At 41.1% G+C, this 22,260-nt stretch overlaps 1 protein-coding gene across 1 annotated transcript in view; it reads right to left on the bottom strand.

The window, feature by feature from the left end:
* LOC126419587 (uncharacterized) overlaps positions 1 to 22,260 on the bottom strand; it is a 190,022-nt gene that overhangs the window by 135,655 nt on the left and 32,107 nt on the right. The gene's annotated exons all lie outside the window — the stretch shown is intronic.

The raw sequence follows: 22,260 nt of genomic DNA, 5'->3' as shown, positions 1-22,260 counted from the left end.
TAGATATCTTCTATCTTAACCACTCTCCTCCGTCCCTCATGAAGCTAGATTCACGTGGACCAAGATTTCAGGTATTGGACAGAAGCATAACATACCACTTTCCTTGTATACACTCTGTCATTCTGATTTATATACTTATTTCGTATAGGCACTAAAAATATATCTTGCGATTATAGGAAGTGCGCTAAGTGAGGAATGCTCTAAATTTAGATTTGTAATCTCGTGTCGGAATTTTCGACTACTGACGAGTTGTCACTATTGTTCCGTTCCAATATATTTGTCATTTGTATTCTGTAGTGTGCCATGTTGTTGTTGTTGTGGTTTTCAGTCCTGAGACTGGTTTGATGCAGCTCTCCATGCTGCCCTATCCTGTGCAAGTTTCTTCATCTCCCAGTACCTACTGCAACCTTCATCCTTCTGAATCTGCTTAGTGTATTCATCTCTTGGTCTCCCTCTACGATTTTTACCCTCCACGCTGTCCTCCATTGCTAAATTTGTGATCCCTTGATGCCTCAGAACATGTCCTACCAACTGGTCTCTTCTTCTCGTCAAGTTGTGCCACAAACTCCTCTTCTCCCCAATTCTATTCAATACCTCCTCATTTGTTATGTGATCTACCCATCTAATCTTCAGCATTCTTCTGTAGCACCACATTTCGAAAGCTTCTATTCTCTTCCTGTCCAAACTATTTATCGTCCATGTTTCACTTCCATACATGCCTACACCCCATACAAATACTTTCAGAAACGACTTCCTGACACTTAAATCTATACTCGATGTTAACAAATTTCTCTTCTTCAGAAACGCTTTCCTTGCCATTGCCAGTCTACATTTTATATCCTTTCTACTTCGAACATGATCAGTTATTTTGCTCCCCAAATAGCAAAACTCCTTTACTACTTTAAGTGTCTCATTTCCTAATCTAATTCCCTCAGCGTCACCCGACTTAATTCGACTACATTCCATTATCCTTTTGCTTTTGTTGATGTTCATCTTATATCCTCCTTTCAAGACACTGTCCATTCCGTTCAACTGCTCTTCCAAATCCTTTGGTGTCTCTGACAGAATTACAATGTCATCGGCTAACCTCAAAGTTTTTATTTCTTCTCCATGGATTTTAATACCTACTCCGAATTTTTCTTTTGTTTCCTTTACTGCTTGCTCAATATACATATTGACTAACATTGGGGAGAGGCTACAACCCTGTCTCACTCCCTTCCCAACCACTGCTTCCCTTTCATGCCCCTCAATTCTTACAACTGCCATCTGGTTTCTGTACAAATTGTAAATAGCTTTTCGCTCCCTGTATTGTAGCCCTGCCACCTTTAGAATTTGAAAGAGAGTGTTCCAGTCAACATTGTCAAAAGCTTTCTCTAAGTCTACAAATGCTAGAAACATAGGTTTGCCTTTTCTTAATTCTCTTCTAAGGTAAGTCGTAGGGTCAGTATTGCCTCACGTGTTCCAATATTTCTACGGAATCCAAACTGATCTTCCCCGATGTCGGCTTTTACCAGTTTTTCCATTCGTCTGTAAAGAATTCGTGTTAGTATTTTGCAGCTGTGACTTATTAAACTGATAGTTCGGTAATTTTCACATCTGTCAACCCCTGCTTTCTTTGGGATTGGAATTATTATATTCTTCTTGAAGTCTGAGGGTACTTCGCCTGTCTCATACATCTTGCTCACCAGATGGTAGAGTTTTGTCAGGAATGGCTCTCCCAAGGCCGTCAGTAGTTCTAATGTAATGTTGTCTACTCCCGGAGCCTTGTTTCGGCTCAGGTCTTTCAGTGCTCTGTCAAACTCTTCACGCAGTACCGTATCTCCCATTTTCTCTTCATCTACATTCTCTTCCATTTCTATAATATTGTCCTCAAGTACATCGCTCTTGTATAGACCCTCTATATACTCCTTCCATCTTTCTGCTTTCCCTTCTTTGGATAGAACTGGGTTTCCATCTGAGCTCTTGATATTCATACAAGTGGTTCTCTTTTCTCCAAAGGTCTCTTTAATTTTCCTGTAGGCAGTATCTATCTTACCCCTAGTGAGACAAGCCTCTGCATCCTTACATTTGTCCTCTAGCCATCCCCGCTTAGCCATTTTGCATTTCCTGTCGAACTCATTTTTGAGACGTTTGTATTCCTTTTTGCCTGTTTCATTTAATGCATTTTTATATTTTCTCCTTTCATCAATTAAATTCAATATTTCTTCTGTTACCCAAGGATTTCTACTAGCCCTCGTCTTTTTACCTACTTGATCCTCTGCTGCCTTCACTACATCATCCGTCAGAGCTACCCATTCTTCTTCCACTGTATTTCTTTCCCCCATTCCTGTCAATTTTTTCCTTATGCTCTCCCTGAAACTCTGTACAACCTCTGGTTTAGTCAGTTTATCCAGGTCCCATCTCCTTATATTCCCACCTTTTTGCAGTTTCTTCAATTTTAATCTGCAGTACATAACCAGTAGATTGTGGTCAGAGTCCACATCTGCCCATGAAAATGTTTTACAATTTAAAACCTGGTTCCTAAATCTCTGTCTTATCATTATATAATCTATCTGATACCTTTTAGTAACTCCGGGGTTCTTCCATGTATACAACCTTCTTTTCTGATTCTTGAACCAAGTGTTAGCTCTGATTAAGTTATGCTCTGGGCAAAATTCTACCAGACGGCTTCCTCTTTCATTTCTTACCCCCAATCCATATTCACTTATTATTTTTCCTTCTTTCCCTTTTCCTACACTCGAATTCCAGTCACCCATGACAATTAAATTTTCGTCTCCCTTCACTATCTGAATAATTTCTTTTATCTCATCATACATTTCATCAATTTCTTCAACATCTGCAGAGCTAGTTGGCATATAAACTTGTACTACTGTAGGAGGCGTGGGCTTCGTGTCTATCTTGGCCACAATAATGCGTTCACTATGTTGTTTGTAGTAGCTTACCCGCACGCCTATTGTTCCGTTCCAATATATTTGTCATTTGTATTCTGTAGTGTGCCATGTTGTTGTCACTATTCTTCCGTTCCAATATATTTGTCATTTGTATTCTGTAGCGTGCCATAACGTTAGCGTATTTTATATTCCAGTTTATAGTCAGAAATAAACTCCTGTTTCAACGTGAGTCACCAGTGCAATATGTTAGCAATTTAGTTAAGTCATAATTTTTGTCACTGTTGCATGGGGGCTTAATTGTATAAATATGAAATGCAAATACTTTTAAATTTTTAGTAGCTGTATGTCCGATTGCGAAGTCTCGTAAACGGTTGTCCCTGACTAGTTTTAGTACGCAATCTGACTGCATAGAATAACAACAAAGAATGAAAGAAAATTTTCGTTAACACAATTAATTAATTAAGTCCCCAGCAGCTATAAAACCAACGCAACAACAAAGCACAAGTGTAACTGTTCTGTGTGTGGAAGTGTGATTCAACGTACACATCTGGCACGGTTATTCTTCAATAAGACAAGAAATTTTAAATATCATTTATACTGAAGTAATTAAAAAAATAGAAATACTATAATTGCGCAAGAAAACCAGAATTACACTCTAATACAAGAACACAAGCCAGATGCTTTGTTGACTGAACCTGTAATGACGCATTATTTAAGACATGGAAATAATGAAAAAAAAAGGGAATATTTTACCTTCATGTATATTGACGAAAAGCACTCTGATCATTACAATATCTCCATTCGAACAACATCTGCTGTCTAGCCCATCAAACAACTGCATAAAACATGGAACAAGCACTCCCTACTACAACATATCAACACCGACTCACTACTACCACATCTCAACAAGCACTCTCCACCACGACTTCTCGACAAGAGCTCTTCACTACGACATCTCAGCAAGCACTGACTACTACGAGTTCTCGACAAGCACTGCCAGTGGAGGCGGCGGAATAATACTCTTTGGCGCAATCTCTGGCGCTGTGGCTCAGTGTAGCCACCTTTCATTGTTGTACATCCTGAGCCAGTTTCTACGTGATATGATGTCTTTACAACAATGCGGCTATTTCGATAGCTGCCTTTGGAACACAGTGATATTAAGTAGTGATATTAAGCAATATTAGATATATTAACATCGTCGTTGTGTCACTCTTCACTAACATGGGGGCCGGCCGAAGTGGCCGATCGGTTCTAGGCGCTACAGTCTGGAACCGCGCGACCGCTACGGTCGCAGGTTCGAATCCTGCCTCGGGCATGGATGTGTGTGATGTCCTTACGTTAGTTAGGTTTAAGTAGTTCTAAGTTCTAGGGGACTGATGACCTCAGAAGTTAAGTCCCATAGTGCTCATAGCCATTTGAACTAACAGAGGGCCACAGAATGGAATGCTGCCGATAGAGATTTAATGAAGATGTATGTTTCAACCAACTTCGCAGGAACTGTGAAGGTATTATTTCATTATGAAATACTTGGCTAATAGCCTCTTACAAATATAAAACATATTCAGTCAGTCTTCTTTAAATGAGTACATGGATGTATTACTTTCATTGTCGATGTTACTGATGTATAATCTGTTATGAAGTTGCTTCATTTTCACTCATTATTACTCTAATAAATATATTATTATCACTCTTAGTACTGTTTAATCGACGTAGTAAATACAGGTAAATCCACAGAGATAAATTTAGGATTGCAGTAACTTACCATTTACAACTTGTTCAATGTAACAAGCTACTCTAAAATTCTCGCCACATATTAATTTTTCTGTTCATTACATGAAAATGTATACTGTAGTCAATACATGCAGTAACTCTAAAAACGAATCTTTCTCTGTATAGTCTAGTATACGCTGTATCGAAACTTACTGGCAGAGTTAATCTGGGACTCTAACCTGGACTGATATCTGTTGCGGGTAATGATCAAAGTCAGCTATCCAAGCTCTTTTCAATTGCTATCACATAAGCTCCATCATCCCGTATTTCACGCACTACACAGATACACTGCAACATGATTTGCAGGTTGTCCACATCTGTAATGTGAAGGAGAGAGGAATTGTTAGACCATTTTATATTAGTTATAATCATACACTTAAAGTGCTGTCACTTATTTCTCCTTTCATTTGTCGAAAAATAAATAATTGGAAAACGTCAACAATCTTAAGGGCCAAATAATCGAAGAAAGGCGCCACACATGTCGGTAGAGCCTGCTTAGAAAACTCTAGCATCTGTCCTTTAGAACTTAAAGATCGTGCAGACATAGTTGATAAATAACATCTCGAAGATAGGTGTTCAAGCAGTTATTGCTTTTATAGCCCATTCGTTAATGCAACTGGAACGAAATATGACACAGTAAAAACTATCATCTGCCGCACGCTTTACAGTGATTCGCAGCGTACACGATTGGATACAGAAGTAGATAGGGAGAAATGACCTACGTGCAATACGTAATATTTGAATACGCGCACCAGACCATCTCACTGAATATTTTCCTCGAGCATTATCGGCCAGCATGAGTAGCGTATCCTCGTTTCATTCACTTTTCGTTATTTTTTAAATCAATGTGTCATTCTTTGACTGACACTGTAACAGTACATAGAAGGAGGACACAATAATTTCATTTAGAAAACAAGGCGACAAATTACACGTAAGCGGTAGGTTCGCCGCTGTCCATGGTCTAGAGTGCATAAAAAGTGGTCTCTCAGGGCGACAGTTGAGTAATATGAGCGCTATGGTAGGACATATTTTGTTTTCACGATTTGTCAGAAAATGTGTCGAATGTAGTTGTAATGAAAAGTCAAAGAAGAAATATGTTCGGTAGGAAAGCAGACATAGAAATATTTCGGGAGCCACTAAATGATGATGCAGTTTAAGTTCCCTGTAGCGTATCAAATTAATCTTGTAGTAATACCTAAGTAATTGGCAGAAATACTTAAGTCAAGCAAAGTCAATATCATTTTTTTAGGGCGTGGTTTACAGTTAAAACTGTAAGTTCCTAGAAGAGTCAGCCAAAATATTGCTTCTTCCGACTCAGATCTCGCGACAAGAGAGCTCTTATGGAGTGTCACCTAGAGACGATCACGCAACGCACCCTTTGCTTCTCGCGCAGGACTGAGGAGGTCGGGAGAAATGTGACAAAGATACACGAAGCACTCGCCGCTACGCATCGTAACGTGATTTGCGCAGTACTGATGCGGACGGAGATATAGGCTACGATTGCTGCGTTCTTAGATTTTCACGACATCAGTGGGACGGAACGTCAACATCAAATGAAGCGTGAAAATGGAGAACGTTGAGCCACCTTTCATAAAATGCGTTTTGAGTGCTGTAGCGTGTCTCTAGACTTGTTACAGTTGTCAAAAGAAGATTATTTCTGACTCTTCCATACAATAAAGTTTCCAGGAAGGGTGTTACACAACATTAATCATTGAAAGTTTGTTGTGCCAAACTAATTTTGGAGCATTTGAGCTAAAACCAGATTACGAGGGACTTCCACAATCCAGCCTTCGCTACGAAAAGCCCTATTTGAAGTTTGGCAGACGTCAAATGGTTCTGGTGTCGCTGACGGACACTCGATGCACAAGTCAAGCACAATTTCCGCAGCGAGTAATAGAGACTGAACACCTTTTTTACGCCCTTTGTTCTTAACGTTGCTCCAGGTATCCTGAATTCTGCGATAACCTTCTATCCCTCTTTATCAGATCAAGGACTCCCAGTGCTAAAATGTCTGTGGCGACAACATGTTAGCTGCTATGTACAGCTACATAGAGTGATTTTATAAGAATTATTTGGTGTTAAGTTTTACGTTTCTTATTTGGAGTACTTCGATTAAAATTTACCGACCGTGAGAAACAGGACGTGCTGTCTTACGTCTTCACAATCAGCATAGTCTTTGCTCATAAATTTGGTAAACGTTGCAACTAATAGACGTTATATGTCGATTTTTTAAATTAAAGTTACGTGTAAGCAACTGAACAGTTCTTTAAACTTCCGGTCTGAAGTATTAAGGGATATGTATTGTTAAATGTGACGAACATTTATGGTAAATAATCGAGAGGTCAGTTCGTGCACAAAATCCTGCACCGGCAGCATTTTTGCGATAATGGATGGCTGTAGAGGCAGCGTGGATTATTATCTCTGCAGAGGACTTCCCACGACTTGTTGAGTCCATACCACGTCGAGCTGCTGCAAAAGGAGGTCCGACACGTTACTGAGATGCATTCCGTGATTTTTGTCAAATGGTTCAAATGGGTTCAAATGGCTCTGAGCACTATGGGACTCAACTGCTGAGGTCATTAGTCCCCTAGAACTTAGAACTAGTTAAACCTAACTAACCTAAGGACATCACAAACATCCATGCCCGAGGCAGGATTCGAACCTGCGACCGTAGCGGTCTTGCGGTTCCAGACTACAGCACCTTTAACCGCACGGCCACTTCGGCCGGCCGTGATTTTTGTCAGCTCAGTGTAAGTCAGTGAAAGAATTGTTACATCTTTTCACGAAAGACTGAGGAAAATGATTTCTTACATTACCGGGCGACGTGGCCAAGTTAATAACACTGTGTATTTGAATCTATAGGGAAAACAGACGAATTCCCTTTGCAGCCTCCGTATTTACCCCTCCAGTGGTTTCCCTACATCGCTTAAGGCAAATTTCGGGATGGGCTCTTTGAGAAGGACATGACTGATTACCTTGCTTATAACTGACTAACTGTATTTTGCGCTTCCTCTCTAACGCCCTGCTTTTTTTATGAGTCCAAACAATACGATTACGTGCTTAATAGCGTATTGACTAACCTTCGTACGCAATACAGCAGCGATAAAGTGTGGCATAGATTCGACAAGTCCTCTGTGGACGTATGTTGGAGGAACTAGATAGGTTGAGGAGGATGAACGGTGTTGGAACTGGCAGTCGGCAAGAAGGTAGCTAGGAACAATTGTACTTTGCGTATTTACAATTGATTTGACCAACTGTCTGAGTTGAATGGAGAGGAGCCTCTTGTAGCTATAGGTGTAGGAAACATGCAGCAGTCCTCAGGAGTTAGAAGGCTTAAGTCAGTTGCAAAGTCTAACAGAAAGAAGAAGGTTCTGCTGCTAGGTAGTTTGCACGGTAGAGGTGTGGGCTAGCAATTGCAGGAAGTGTTGGGGAGTGAGTAGCTGGTCACCAGCATTGTGAAGCCTAGTGCATGGTTGGCTCAGGTGACTGACAGCACAGGGGAGTTATATAGGAAATTTAGAAAAGAGGGTCAGGTAGTGATTGTGGGTGGAGCAGGAAATAGTCTTGCTAGGGACGGGGAATACGATGTAGGTGGTGACCTCGTAGGGATAGCTACTCAAACTTGTGGCGCCAATGTGCAATTCGTGCTACTGTTTCAGCATTATGATCGGCTTTATCTTAATGTGGCTGTTAGGCATGTTAACATGGGGCTGGAGAAGGCACTGATGGCAGAGTGAATGTGTCACATTTCAGTGGTGCCAGTTGGGCCTATCAGATGTCGGGTTTCACTAGACATGGCCTGCACCTAAATAAGTATGGGAAGAGGAGGCTGGCAAAGCTTATAGGTAACAGTGTAGTGGGTGGTGGTGGGATCACTGTAGTAATTGTTAAAGTTTCACCTTTTTTAGACTGAAGTCAGCTGATAGATATACCTGCTTAAAGGAAGGAAGTCCCTCTAACTAAGGAATCACCTTCTGAAGAGGTCAGGTATCCATACAAAGAAGGAATTAGGATATTCTATCAAAATATAACAAATATTAGAGATAAAGTTAGTGAACTGCTTATAGATGTTGATTCTGATATTATTGGTATATCAGAGCACACCTTAAATAATTTGTTAATTCAGAGGCTTCCGTTACGAGGATACAAATTGGCTGGCTGTGTTTCAAGGAGTTCCACAGACGTCTCACGGCACTCCACTGAACAAATATATGAAATTTGAGCAGGATTAGTTGAATTTAGTAAAGCTAAACTTCCAGTTGTTGTTGTTTATAGGTCCTCTAGCTCTGGCTTCAGAGCATTTCTGCTCAAGCTAGAAAGGGTTCTTGGTTCACTTTATAGGAAGTAGCAAAAATTAGTTATATATGGTGACTTCAATATTACTTTTGTTTATCACTGTGCAACAAAAAGGATGTTGGTAGACCTCCTAAACTCATATGATCTGATGCAGACTGTATTTTCTCCAACTAGGGCGCAGGGGAACAGTAGCCTAGCCATAGACAATATTTTTATTCATTCCTCATTAATAGATGGGCGTTCTGTTAGTAAAATGGTGACTGGCCTTTCAGAACATGGTGCACAAATTTTAACACTATAAGGCTTCTGTACTCAAACCGTTGTCATATATAATCATAAACTACGTAAGAAAGCTAATCCTGCGGCAATAGAGAGCTTTTTAAACGTCGTTAAAGAACAAGAGTGGTAGGACGTTTATAGTACCGATAACATAGTTGGCAAATATAATTCTTTCCTTAACACATTTCTCATGCTCGTTGAGAGTTGCTTGCCATTAGAACGTTCTAAACGCGGTTCTAGCAGTAAAAGTCAGCCTGGGTGGTTGACTAGTGGATAAGAATCTCATGTATAACAAAGCGGTAATTATATCAAAATGTTATAAGTAGTCACAATCAAGCTACAGTGACCCATTAAAAACAGTATTGTAAGGTGCTTAAAATGTTATTAGGAAGTCAAAGAGAGTGTGGTACGTAAACAGAATAGTTAATTCAAGAGATAAACTTAAAATCGTATAATCAGTTGTCAAAAAAGGGTCTGGTCAGCAACACAAGTTCGACGATATAAAGCCTGTTCGTAGTAAAAATATTTCTGTTACTGATAAGTCACATATATGTACAGTGTTTAACCCGTGGTCTAGGGGTAGCGTCTTTGATTCATAATCAAAACGTCTTCGCTCCCGGGTTCGATCCCTGCCACTGCCTAAATTTTGATAAATAATCAGCATTGGCGGCCGAAGACTTCCGGCATAAGAAGTCAGCCTCATTCTGCCAACGGCCTTGTCAAAGAGGGCGGAGGAGCGGATAGAGATTCAGGGCACTCTCTTGTCCTAGGGGTGGGAAACTGCCCCTAAAGGCGGAAGAATTAGCAATGATCAACGACATGAGGATGAAGAAGGCGATGGAAACCACTGCATTAACGACACGTAACGTGTATCCACAGGACATGTGGCCTAGAATTGACATGATGATCTCTCCATTGGCAAAAGATTCCGGAATAGTCCCCCATTCGGATCTCCGGGAGAGGACTGCCAAGGGGGAGGTTACCATGAGAAAAAGATTGAATAATCAACGAAAGGATAACGTTCTACGAGTCGGGGCGTGGAATGTCAGAAGCTTGAATGTGGTAGGGAAACTAGAAAATCTGAAAAGGGAAATGCAAAGGCTCAATCTAGATATAGTAGGGGTCAGTGAAGTGAAGTGGTAGGAAGACAAGGATTTCTGGTCTGATGAGTATCGGGTAATATCAACAGCAGCAGAAAATGGTATAACAGGTGTAGGATTCGTTATGAATAGGAAGGTAGGGCAGAGGGTGTGTTACTGTGAACAGTTCAGTGACCGGGTTGTTCTAATCAGAATCGACAGCAGACCAACACCGACAACGATAGTTCAGGTACACATGCCGACGTCGCAAGCTGAAGATGAATAGATACAGATAGTGTATGAGGATATTGAAAGGGTAATGCAGTATGTAAAGGGGGACGAAAATCTAATAGTCATGGGCGACTGGAATGCAGTTGTAGGGGAAGGAATAGAAGAAAAAGTTACAGGAGAATATGGGCTTGGGACAAGGAATGAAAGAGGAGAAAGACTAATTGAGTTCTGTAACAAGTTTCAGCTAGTAATAGCGAATACCCTGTTCAAGAATCACAAGAGGAGGAGGTATACTTGGAAAAGGCCGGGAGATACGGGAAGATTTCAATTAGATTACATCATGGTCAGACAGAGATTCCGGAATCAGATACTGGACTGTAAGGCGTACCCAGGAGGAGATATAGACTCAGATCACAATATAGTAGTGATGAAGAGTAGGCTGAAGTTCAAGACATTAGTCAGGAAGAATCAATACGCAAAGAAGTGGGATACGGAATTACTAAGGAATGACGAGATACGTTTGAAGATCTCTAACGCTATAGATACAGCAATAAGGAATAGCGCGGTAGGCAGTACAGTTGAAGAGGAATGGACATCTCTAAAAAGGGCCATCACAGAAGTTGGGAAGGAAAACATAGGTACAAAGAAGGTAGCAGCGAAGATCCATGGGTAACAGAAGAAATACTTCAGTTGATTGATGAAAGGAGGAAGTACAAACATGTTCCGGGAAAATCAGGAATGCAGAAATACAAGTCGCTAAGGAATGAAATAAATAGGAAGTGCAGGGAAGCTAAGACGAAATGGCTGCAGGAAAAATGTGAAGACATCGAGAAGGATATGATTGTCGGAAGGACAGACTCAGCATACAGGAAAGTCAAAACAACCTTTGGTGACATTAAAAGCAACGGTGGTAACATTAAGAGTGCAACGGGAATTCCACTGTTAAATGCAGAGGAGAGAGCAGATAGGTGGAAAGAATACATTGAAAGCCTCTATGAGGGGGAGGATGTGTCTGATGTGATAGAAGAAGAAACAGGAGTCGATTTAGAAGAGATAGGGGATCCAGTATTAGAATCGGAATTTAAAAGAGCTTTGGAGGACTTACGGTCAAATAAGGCAGAAGGGATAGATAACATTCCATCAGAATTTCTAAAATCATTGGGGGAAGTGGCAACAAAACGACTATTCATGTTGGTGTGTAGAATGTATGAGTCTGGTGATATACCATCTGACTTTCGGAACAGCATCATCCACACAATTCCGAAGACGGCAAGAGCTGACTAGTGCGAGAATTATCGCACAATCAGCTTAACAGCTCATGCATCGAAGCTGCTTACAAGAATAATATACAGAAAAATGGAAAAGAAAATTGAGAATGCGCTAGGCGACGATCAGTTTGGCTTTAGGGAAGGTAAAGGGAAGAAGAGGCAATTCTGACGTTACGGCTAATAATGGAAGCAAGGCTAAAGAAAAATCAGGACACTTTCATAGGATTTGTCGACCTTGAAAAAGCGTTCGACAATATAAAATGCTGCAAGCTGTTCGAGATTCTGAAAAAAGTAGGGGTAAGCTATAGGGAGAGACGGGTCATATACAATATGTACAACAACCAAGAGGGAATAATAAGAGTGGACGATCACGAACGAAGTGCTCGTATTAAGAAGGGTGTAAGACAAGGCTGTAGCCTTTCGCACCTACTCTTCAATCTGTACATCGAGGAAGCAACGATGGAAATAAAAGAAAGGTTCAGGAATGGAATAAAAATACAAGGTGAAAGGATATCAATGATACGATTCGCTGATGACATTGCTATCCTGAGTGAAAGTAAAGAAGAATTAAATGATCTGCTGAATGGAATGAACAGTCTAATGAGTACACAGTATGGTTTGAGAGTAAATCGGAGAAAGACGAAGGTAATGAGAAGTAGTAGAAATGAGAACAGCGAGAAACTTAACATCAGGATTGATGGTCACGAAGTCAATGAAGTTAAGGAATTCTGCTACCTAGGCAGTAAAATAACCGATGACGGACGGAGCAAGGACGACATCAAAAGCAGACTCGCTATGGCAAAAAAGGCATTTCTGGCCAAGAGAAGTCTACTAATATCAAATACCGGCCTTAATTTGAGGAAGAAATTTCTGAGGATATACGTCTGGAGTACAGCATTGTATGGTAGTGAAACATGGACTGTGGGAAAACCGGAACAGAAGAGAATCGAAGCATTTGAGATGTGGTGCTATAGACGAATGTTGAAAATTAGGTGGACTGATAAGATAAGGAATGAGGAGGTTCTACGCAGAATCGGAGAGGAAAGGAATATGTGGAAAATACTGATAAGGAGAAGGGACAGGATGATAGGACATCTGCTAAGACATGAGGGAATGACTTCCATGGTACTAGAGGGAGCTGTAGAGGGCAAAAACTGTAGAGGAAGACAGAGATTGGAATACGTGAAGCAAATAATTGAGGACGTAGGTTGCAAGTGCTACTCTGAGATGGAGAGGTTAGCACAGGAAAGGAATTCGTGGCGGGCCGCATCAAACCAGTCAGTAGACTGATGACCAAAAAAAAAAAAAAAATTTAACAATCATTTTCTGAGCATTGTTGGTGAATTAAATAAAAACTTAGTTTCTACTGGGAACCATGTAACTCTGCTGGAAAATACCTTTCCGAGACTGACGCCTGTAATACTCCTCTGTGACACTTGAGTCAATAATTAAATGAGTGAACACTAAGGACTCTCATGGATATGATGGAGTGCCTAGCAGAATATTAAAGTATTATACTGAACATGTTAGCCCTATACTTAACCATATTTATAATTTTTTCTTTAAGATTAGTAAGTTTCCTGCACGATTAAAGTACTCAGCAGTAAAGCGGCTTTACAAAAAGGGAGAAAGGGATAAAGTAGACAAATTTAGACCTATTGCTATGTCATCAGTGTTTGATAAAGTTATTCAAAGGGCTGTGTATGTAAGGATAACTGATCATTTTATATCACATAATTTGCAATCAAATGCACAGTTCGGCTTCAGAAGTCGTTTAACAACTGAAAATGCTATATTCTCATTCCTCTGTGAGGTGCTGAATAGATGAAACAAAGGTTTCGACGCTAGGCATATTTTTCGATTTAACTAACGCGTTTGATTGCGTTGATCACAAAATATTGCTCCAGAAGTTGGACTTTTACTGAGTACGGGGAGTAGCTTACAACTGGTTCACCTCTTACTTTAACAAGAATAATCAAAAGTCGTGATATTCCCTCTAGTATTAGGGCAACTGTTTGCTGGTGACACTAGCTTGGTAGTAAAGGATGTTGTGAGCAACATTTTCTCTGTTTGAAATAGTGAAGTTCATCACATAAGTTCATGGCTTGTAGAAAATAAACGGCATCTGAAGTAAGTGATCGTTCTACAAGAAAATTAGTCTACTTTGCTTATTTTCATTCGCTTATGTCATATGGTATTATATTTTGGGGTAATTCTTCCAATTCTAAAAGGATATTTTTGTCTCATAAACGGGCAGTTCGGGCAGTAAGTGGTGTAAGTTCACGAACCTCTTGCCTACCCTGTTCACTACTAGTCTGGGTGTCTTGCATTGGCCTCTCAATATACATATTCTTCATATCGTTTCTTGTTAACAAAATCAGCCTATTACCAAGAATTAGCAGAAATCCATTCTGCATCTTGATCACATAAGCTACCACAAGAATTGAAAAATCTTAGCAGTAATCCACGCGCTTTCAAATCGAAACTGAAGAGTTTCCTCATGTGTTACTCCTTCTATTCTCTTGTGGAGTTCCTTGAAACATTAAGCTGATTCTTATGCTACATTGTTGAGTGCGTTTACAAAAACTTATGGTTTGACTTTTTTTGTGCTCATAAACATTTTTTTATCTGTTATTACTGTTATATGTAATTTCAAGTACTGATACGTTCCATGACCTCTGGAGATTTGCTACTCAATTTGGTCCTACGGAACTAGACGTGTAAGTAAAATAAAATAAAAATGACACCAGACGTGCCAGCACAGATAAAGTAATTGTCATAAGAAATGGGCAAGTGTTTTGTAGGCTTAGAGCTGTAGGCCAATAGCGTTCCAGATGTGTTCTATCGGGTTTATATTAGTCGTACTTGATGGCAAAGACAGTAACATGATGGCGTATTTGTAAGGACTCGCTGCTGTGTGATATTAATTTTTATTTGTTCCCTTACACTGCGTATCTGTTTCGGCTAAACTGTCGTTACCGAGTGACGCATATATTGTCTAGATGGTCTGACATACATGTAACATCGTTGGGAACTGTAATTTATCTGTCGTACTATATTTGCTGGATTAACGTCGTGATTAATTTGTTGTGACAGTAATATGACATCATAGCTACATAAATGTGCAATTACTGTCATAACAAATTAATTAATTTAGCAAATAGAAAACTGCAGTTAAAATACAGTTGCCAAAGGAAAGAAACTAAATTAATAACGCACTCTTGCTCACTAGCTAACTTAAACAACGCTGCATGACCTGTAGAAAATGAACATCAACATGAGTTCAATACGATAACCTTTACGCCACTGTAGCACGGTTCTGGACATGTGACACTGGCTGTTATTCTTCGAAAGGTCGTCATCGCTTTCGGGGAAGAGTGTAAGCAAGGGATGCAGGGCCGGCCGGAGTGGCCGAGCGGTTCTAGGTGCTAGAGTCTGGAACCGCGCGGCCGCTTCGGTCGCATGTTCGAATCCTGCCTCGGGCATGGATGTGTGTGATGTCATTAGGTTAGTTAGGTTTAAGTAGTGCTAACTTCTAGGGGACTGATAACCTCAGATGTTAAGTCCCATAGTGCTCAGAGCCATTTGAACCATTTGAACCAAGGGATGCAAGGCTTCCGCTACAATGTTAACGTAGTTCAGAGCTTACATGCTGCGTTCTACTACTTCCACAGGTCCCACTGCTCCAATACGAGTACGAATGACCCCTGACCCTTTAGCGATATATGTACAAATCTGTTGAAACTTTACGAGACTCAAGATGATTTGTTGAGGTTTACAGCAACAGTGATGCGTAATACATAACCGCTTTCTTCACCAACCAAAGGACCAACCTTGGCATGAAAACTTCATTTCTTTGAATACCCAAGATTTCAGCACTCCCACTTCCTTCGGGAAAATAACGATTAAAATCTTGTGGGGCTTACAGAATCCCTGAAACACTGTGAGCCCACAGTAATCACAAGGAACTGCAAGCTACAATGTTATCCGCCTTTCTTTTACAATAAGATACTGTGCCGACACAGGTAGTCGTCGTTTCAGCGTTTGTCACATAATGTGTACACAGCTGATATCGAGTGACTGATCGAAACATCGCTACCACTGCCCACCGCTCGACTGATTGCCCACTGATGGCGTGGCGGCGTAGCAGAGACGAATGAGATGCAAACAGGGAAATCGTCTGGTTGACAGCCAGGCAGGAGGAGAATGGATACGGACGCTACTTACGTAGGGCAGATTGGGGATTTGGGTCAAATGGGAAGTGTCCCAAGGTAGTTGAGGCGGCGAAGGCGACCGCTCGCATTCAGCGGAAATTCTTGAATCGAGTTCCAGTCCGACACAAGTTTTCACCTGTCGTCTTGGGATTTATTTCGGAACCTAAATGCGCCCGATGTCCTTGCTTTCACTTAATTCTCATAACCAACGTCCACCCATAGCGTGCACGCCGAGTGGGTGATGTTTGGTAACAAAATTTCAAATCTGAGCCGGGTATCTACAGTAAAGGTGCAAGTCATTAAAATTACATTTATTGTCATTTATTCCACACTCGACTTACGTATGCACTAACAAATGTTCTACTTCTATATCTACATGTGTAATCCACAAGCCACCGTACGATGCGTGGCGGAGCGTACGCTGTACAACTGCTAGTCATTTGTTTCCATGTGTCACTCGCAAACAGAATGAGAGGGAAACGACTGTCTGTATGCCACCACATGTACCCTACTCTCTATTATCTTATCTTCGTGATCCTTAAGCGCGCGAAAGGTATGTTGGTGGCAGTAGAATCGTTCTCCAGTCAACTTCACATACCGGTCCTCTAGTTTTTTTCAATAGCGTTCCTCGAAGAGAACGTTGCCTTCCCTGTAGCAATTCCCATTTCCGTTCTCGAAGCATCTACGTAATACTTGCGTGTTGTTCAAACCTACCGATAACAAATCTAGCAACCCACCTTTGAAATGCTTCGAAATATTTCTTTAACTTGACCTCTTACGGATCCCAAACACTCGAGGAGTACTCAGAAACAGGTCGCACAATGTCCTATATACGATCTCCTTTACAGATGAAGCACACATTCCATATTCTCCCAATAAAACGAAGTCAACCATCCCCCTTCCTTACCACAGTCCTCAAGTGCTCATTGTGTTTCGTATCGCTTTGCAACGTTTCGCCCAGATATTTAGAACTAGAGACGACTCATCACACCAATCAGAATTTTGGTATAAATCATTCTGTTCCATCATAACGTACAAGCAGCCTGCAGAGCTTTTTGGTAATATACATAATTTTCTATTTATGGGTCGGCCAGTGTGGCCGAGCGGTTCTAGGCGGTACAGTCTGGAACCGCACGACCGCTACGGCTCGAATCCTGCCTCGGGCATGGATGTGTGTGATGTCCTTAGCTTAGTTAAGTAGTTCTAAGTTCTAGGAGACTGATGACCACAGCAGTTAAGTCCTATAGTGCTCAGAGCCAGTTGAACCATTTTTTTCTATTTATGACATTAATGGTTCTAATGTTACCGGTTTTTCCTGTATATATGACATTTGCACTCACTAGTACAATGGGTGTGGACAGTTACCAGATACGTCATGTCCAAGCGATTAGTATGGTATAATCTTCCATCGTTGAGCTTTCAAACTTGTGTTGCCTGCAGTTGTCCAAATACTTGAAAGTAGCCAAAGCCTAAATAGTACAGTAGTACAACAGGTAAAGTAAAATTCAGAGTTTCAGATGGAATGAAGTCATTTAAACAATTTGTCGCAGCTGTGGAAGCAAGTCTATGAAAACAATTTTTTTTCTGTTTATCATTATCTTACATTCATCAGTGAGCTCTTTAAATTCAGTATTTATATTGATGGCGAGTGAAACACTTCTCCTGGAGGTGATTCACATGAAGATTGTCCCCTCAGATAGAAACACTGAATAAGTGCAACACTACGCTGCGAAACACAATGAAGGGGTCACTTTTTTGAAACGCCGTAACTGTCTCCCATAGTGCCGCAAAAGTTTGAAATTTGGCTCAGAGGTGCCTACAACTTCATCTATAATGGTACAAAAGCGTGGCGCCCTGTGACGTCTTCTTGTGGCTCAGCGACGTTTCAAACGGAAACCTGTCAACACAAGCGGAAAAGAGGCCAGAAATCAGAAGCGAGGTGTAAGGCGGGTTAATGATGTCACATCGCCACCATATTTCACCACAATTCTGCCAAACGCCATCGTGAACATTGGCACGATGGGTAGATTGTCACACTCCCTCTTATCGCACCCACCCCTCTTGACACTTTTGGTAAGGAGGTCAGAACCGCGACGACCAGCATTGAAATCACGCATTTCTCTTGTGAGTGGCCGAAGAAAACAGACGTGCTGCCTCTCAGCCTCGGAAAGTGGCATAAGCGACATCAGCGAAACCACCGCTTCCCTTGTGGCGCCCATTTATACACATTTCTTTGTCGTCGTAAACGCCAGTTTGCGTGTGATGTGCACCATAATCATGTTATTGGCAAACCCTGGACACCGCTGACACCTCCCGGATGATTCAAGCCATCTGTATCGCCATAGTGGAGCTGGATCCTAATTAAATGTGATCGGGCGCCTTGGGTGTGTATTTCGATGGTGATTTCTGTTCTTGTATACGGAGTGGAGACACTAGGGACCGTTCAAAATCACTCAAAGAAGTCTGAACGCAATCCGAAGCAGCAAAAGGTATTTATGCTTTTTAGTCCTCCTGTGACATGATCTCACGGCATTGATAAGAGCTTGAATAAAACAGAAAGGGTTCCTCTAAGATCCTCCAGCCCGGCAGCACCCTCTGTGCCACGCCCGCACCTTTGTCGAACCCTTTAAAATGTACCTGTAAAGAGACACGCATTCACCCATGACTACATGCCAGTAGAACAGGCAACCCTATCGACACTACCTCCCGGAGTGTCGCTCTATTGCTGCATTAGCACTTCCTGGCCGCATGCGAAATCTAGAGGGTGTTATTAGACGACTGACAATTAAACATTCTATATGAGCAATTAACTGAGAGAAAACTTTATACAAGATTGGAGTCAGATTTGTTGAATGCTGAGCGAAATCTAATACAAAACCGTATGTTTCAACGATGTTTGGATTGTTTTAAAGAGAATCCATTTAATTCTGAGCGTCTATTTTCTGATTTGGATGAGTCGTGGTCCTTCACATTATGACGGAAGCGAAATATCTGAAGCCGATGAATCCATTTAGCATGTCGGAAAGGTTATTGATGTTTTTTCTGAATTGCGGAATGGGATTTCCATATTGATAAGGGTAAAATGATAACCGGCGAAAACCACTCCATGATTGTCAATAACTGCGTGAAGGAATACAAAAGAAAGACCCTGTAGTGTAATTGAGAAAAATTAGCAGGGCAAACACCTCCCTGAACAGGTGTTTTGGGATCTTAAGAAGTGAACGACTCCAGGGACGAATTGTTCAAACATCCACCATATTCATCAGAATTGACAATCTCGCCCTTACACATATTATATTTCTAGCGAAACCTGTGGCTGGAACTTTTTTTTAAACCTATGATATGTTATGGCAGATGTATTTTACAGACCATCCACAGTCACACAGTCAGAGATGGAATTTATAACTCTCTCCCTCCTTCCTCTTTCTTATGCTTCCTCCCAATTTTCCTTTTTTAAGTCACCATTATTGTGACAGGTTGTATGCTACATATTTCCCACCTTCTGAGAATTGCTTCATCTCTGCCTAATTGTTACACCGAACATCCTCTACAATGTATTTGCATATTCTTTTGTACCCCAAGCCCTTACCCTTGTAGGGTAGTCCGCCCTTCTATCATGGTGACATATAAGCTTGACCTGAGAAAACTGTCAACCGTGACTTGCAACATTCAAGCTGTATTCGTCTGCGTTAATCTACTTAAGATAACTTCCTTGCTTATCCCATACTGTGCAATCTTGTTTTACAGATATGAGGATTTTTTCACTTTTGCATTACTGTGTTGTTCCCATCTGCTACATTTTGTAGGGATTCTCTTAGTATGAGCAGAATTTTGTTTTCCAAGTTTTACATTTCCTTGGGAGGCTACGGACAGCAGAGGCAATTCAGTCCCTTAAGCAACACTGCAGAACAGAACACCACCGAATGGTAAGCCATTTCCGATGCAGGCGTTGGCAGCAGATGTACCATATGGCACGATAGTGAGTAAGTGGAGTGAGGAAATGTAGGCTAACGTGAGTATCTTCCCCGGCGATCTTTACGTCGAGGACCCATCAATACTCAAGCATGATGTCTATAACTTTTGTTTACTAAATATTAGGTATTAGTGTCTACATTTTGCCTGAAAATGCTGGTGGAAGACTAACTCTCGTTAAAATTTTAATAATACATACAACTATGAAAGTCATTAGACCACATACGAATAGATACGGAGTTGTACGAAGTGTGCAAAAATTTCTGGTGAACTCCAATCTAGTCAATTGAAAACGGGTTGTAATACGAGTCTCTTCTCTTACTAGACATCTTAACCATGCTCACAATTCTTAGTAACTTTTTAATTGTAAACTGTTTCAAGGTGCTCGTTAATATACGCACTGTAATCGCAAATCGAGATTTATTTCAAATAGATGATGTACCCTCATGCTCAGATTATAGCCAAAAAGGTCACTTGCTTGCATCTTCAAGCGATTCTATTGTCCCAAAAGAACTACATTACTTGAGTGTGTCAAGGATAGATCTACGAGAAACGGGTCATAGGAAATCATCCGCGTCAATTTATTGAGGTAATCCAGGGAAGGGTTAACTTAACTTCTGCAGCGGCAGTGGGACAGCGTGGCCAGTTATTCTATGCGTCATCTACACCACTTTCTACTGGCTCGTGGTTACACTGGAACGTTTACGGAGGTTGAGTATCACGATGGCATCTGTCAACATCTTCGACTTTGTTGTTTTTATCCTTAAAACTGAAATTGTAGTAAGTACAGAATGTAGGTTTTCACGGCCGGTATTTGCAGAATTGCTTACATCTGCTTGCTGAATTTGTTCGATTCTGTAACTCCTTTCTGAGTCGTTAAAGCCGCTGATGACGTTTCAGCGTGAGAAGACCAAATGACAAGCAGACAATTATACTTTAGACCAAGGCCCTACGCAGGCAACGGCCTTGCTGCAGTGGATACACCGGTTCCCGTGAGATCATCGATGTTAAGCGCTGTTAGGCGTGGCCGGCACTTGGATGGATGACCATCCAGCCGCCATGCGCTGTTGCCATTTTTCGGGGTGCACTCAGCCTCGTGATGCCAGTTGAGGAGCTACTCGACCGAATAGTAGCGGCTTCGGTCAAGAATACCATCATAACGACTGGGAGAGCGGTGTGCTAATCCCACGCCCCTCCTATCCGCATCCTCCTCGGAGGATGACTCGGCGGTCGGATGGTCCCGGTAGGCCACTCGTGGCCTGAAGACGGAGTGCTTGAAGGCCCTACGCCCAAAAACCAAATATCAGCCACTACTCGCTTAGTACGTTGGTGTGAAGGCGGCTAACGTCGAAAATAAATCTAAATACCTAGAAGGTACCATAGTTCATTTCTGTGCTTCAGCTGTTCACTGCGACCACGTATTTCGGTCGAAAATACAGTTACGTGTATTAACTAAACAATAACAAATTTGCCACTTCGCTTGTTTTCGTTTGAGGAAGGTATTTCACGTTATTATGAACCGTCAAAGTCGGACTGTGGATACCTGCAGAGGGCGGCACACATTATGGAGTATGGGCGTATGTCTGTAAACATTGTATAATTAAGGAAACGTGGAACAACTAACATTGCTGTGGCAGCTGAGTCAACACATTTAAATTAACTGTATTTGTTTAGTTAATGAATGTGCTTCCGCGAACAACACTTGAATTTTTTGCCAGCACACTCCATTTACGTCTGCTTTGGGCGTTGCTAACTGAGGTTATAAAACAGTGTTATTTTTACAAGCGAACACGACGTAATATCAGATGGAGCAGAAGTTAATTTTGCGTAAATATTATTATTATATTTTACTCTTCTGTAGGCACTAGAACAAGCAACTTAGTTATAGACTGAATTTCATAAGCGTTTTCTTTTGATGAAAGTATTCAGACGTTCTAACTTTATGATTGTCTTCTTGTACTGTTTCGGGGCGAAGTGCGACGAGATTTGTATATACTTCAAAAATTATGGAAGTCACACATGTTATTCATGAAAGAATAATACGACAAGTAACAGGAGGCACGGTGATGATTGGAATCACGTATTTGTATGAAAATACTCGTCAATAAGTTAATTGAGAGGGTAACGGCTAAACATGCCTCTGCTTATGTGGTACGTAGCCAAACCTTTGATTTTAGCAACACTCACGGTCTTTCCTGCTCAAGTATAACTGATTACCAAATACGTTGTGGCGTCTATCTACTGTGTGCTTTGAACTAAG

This window comes from Schistocerca serialis, chromosome 9 (assembly GCF_023864345.2).
Source record: "Schistocerca serialis cubense isolate TAMUIC-IGC-003099 chromosome 9, iqSchSeri2.2, whole genome shotgun sequence".
Taxonomy (NCBI): Eukaryota; Metazoa; Arthropoda; class Insecta; order Orthoptera; family Acrididae; genus Schistocerca; species Schistocerca serialis.
This window is presented reverse-complemented; position numbering and strand designations above follow the sequence as displayed.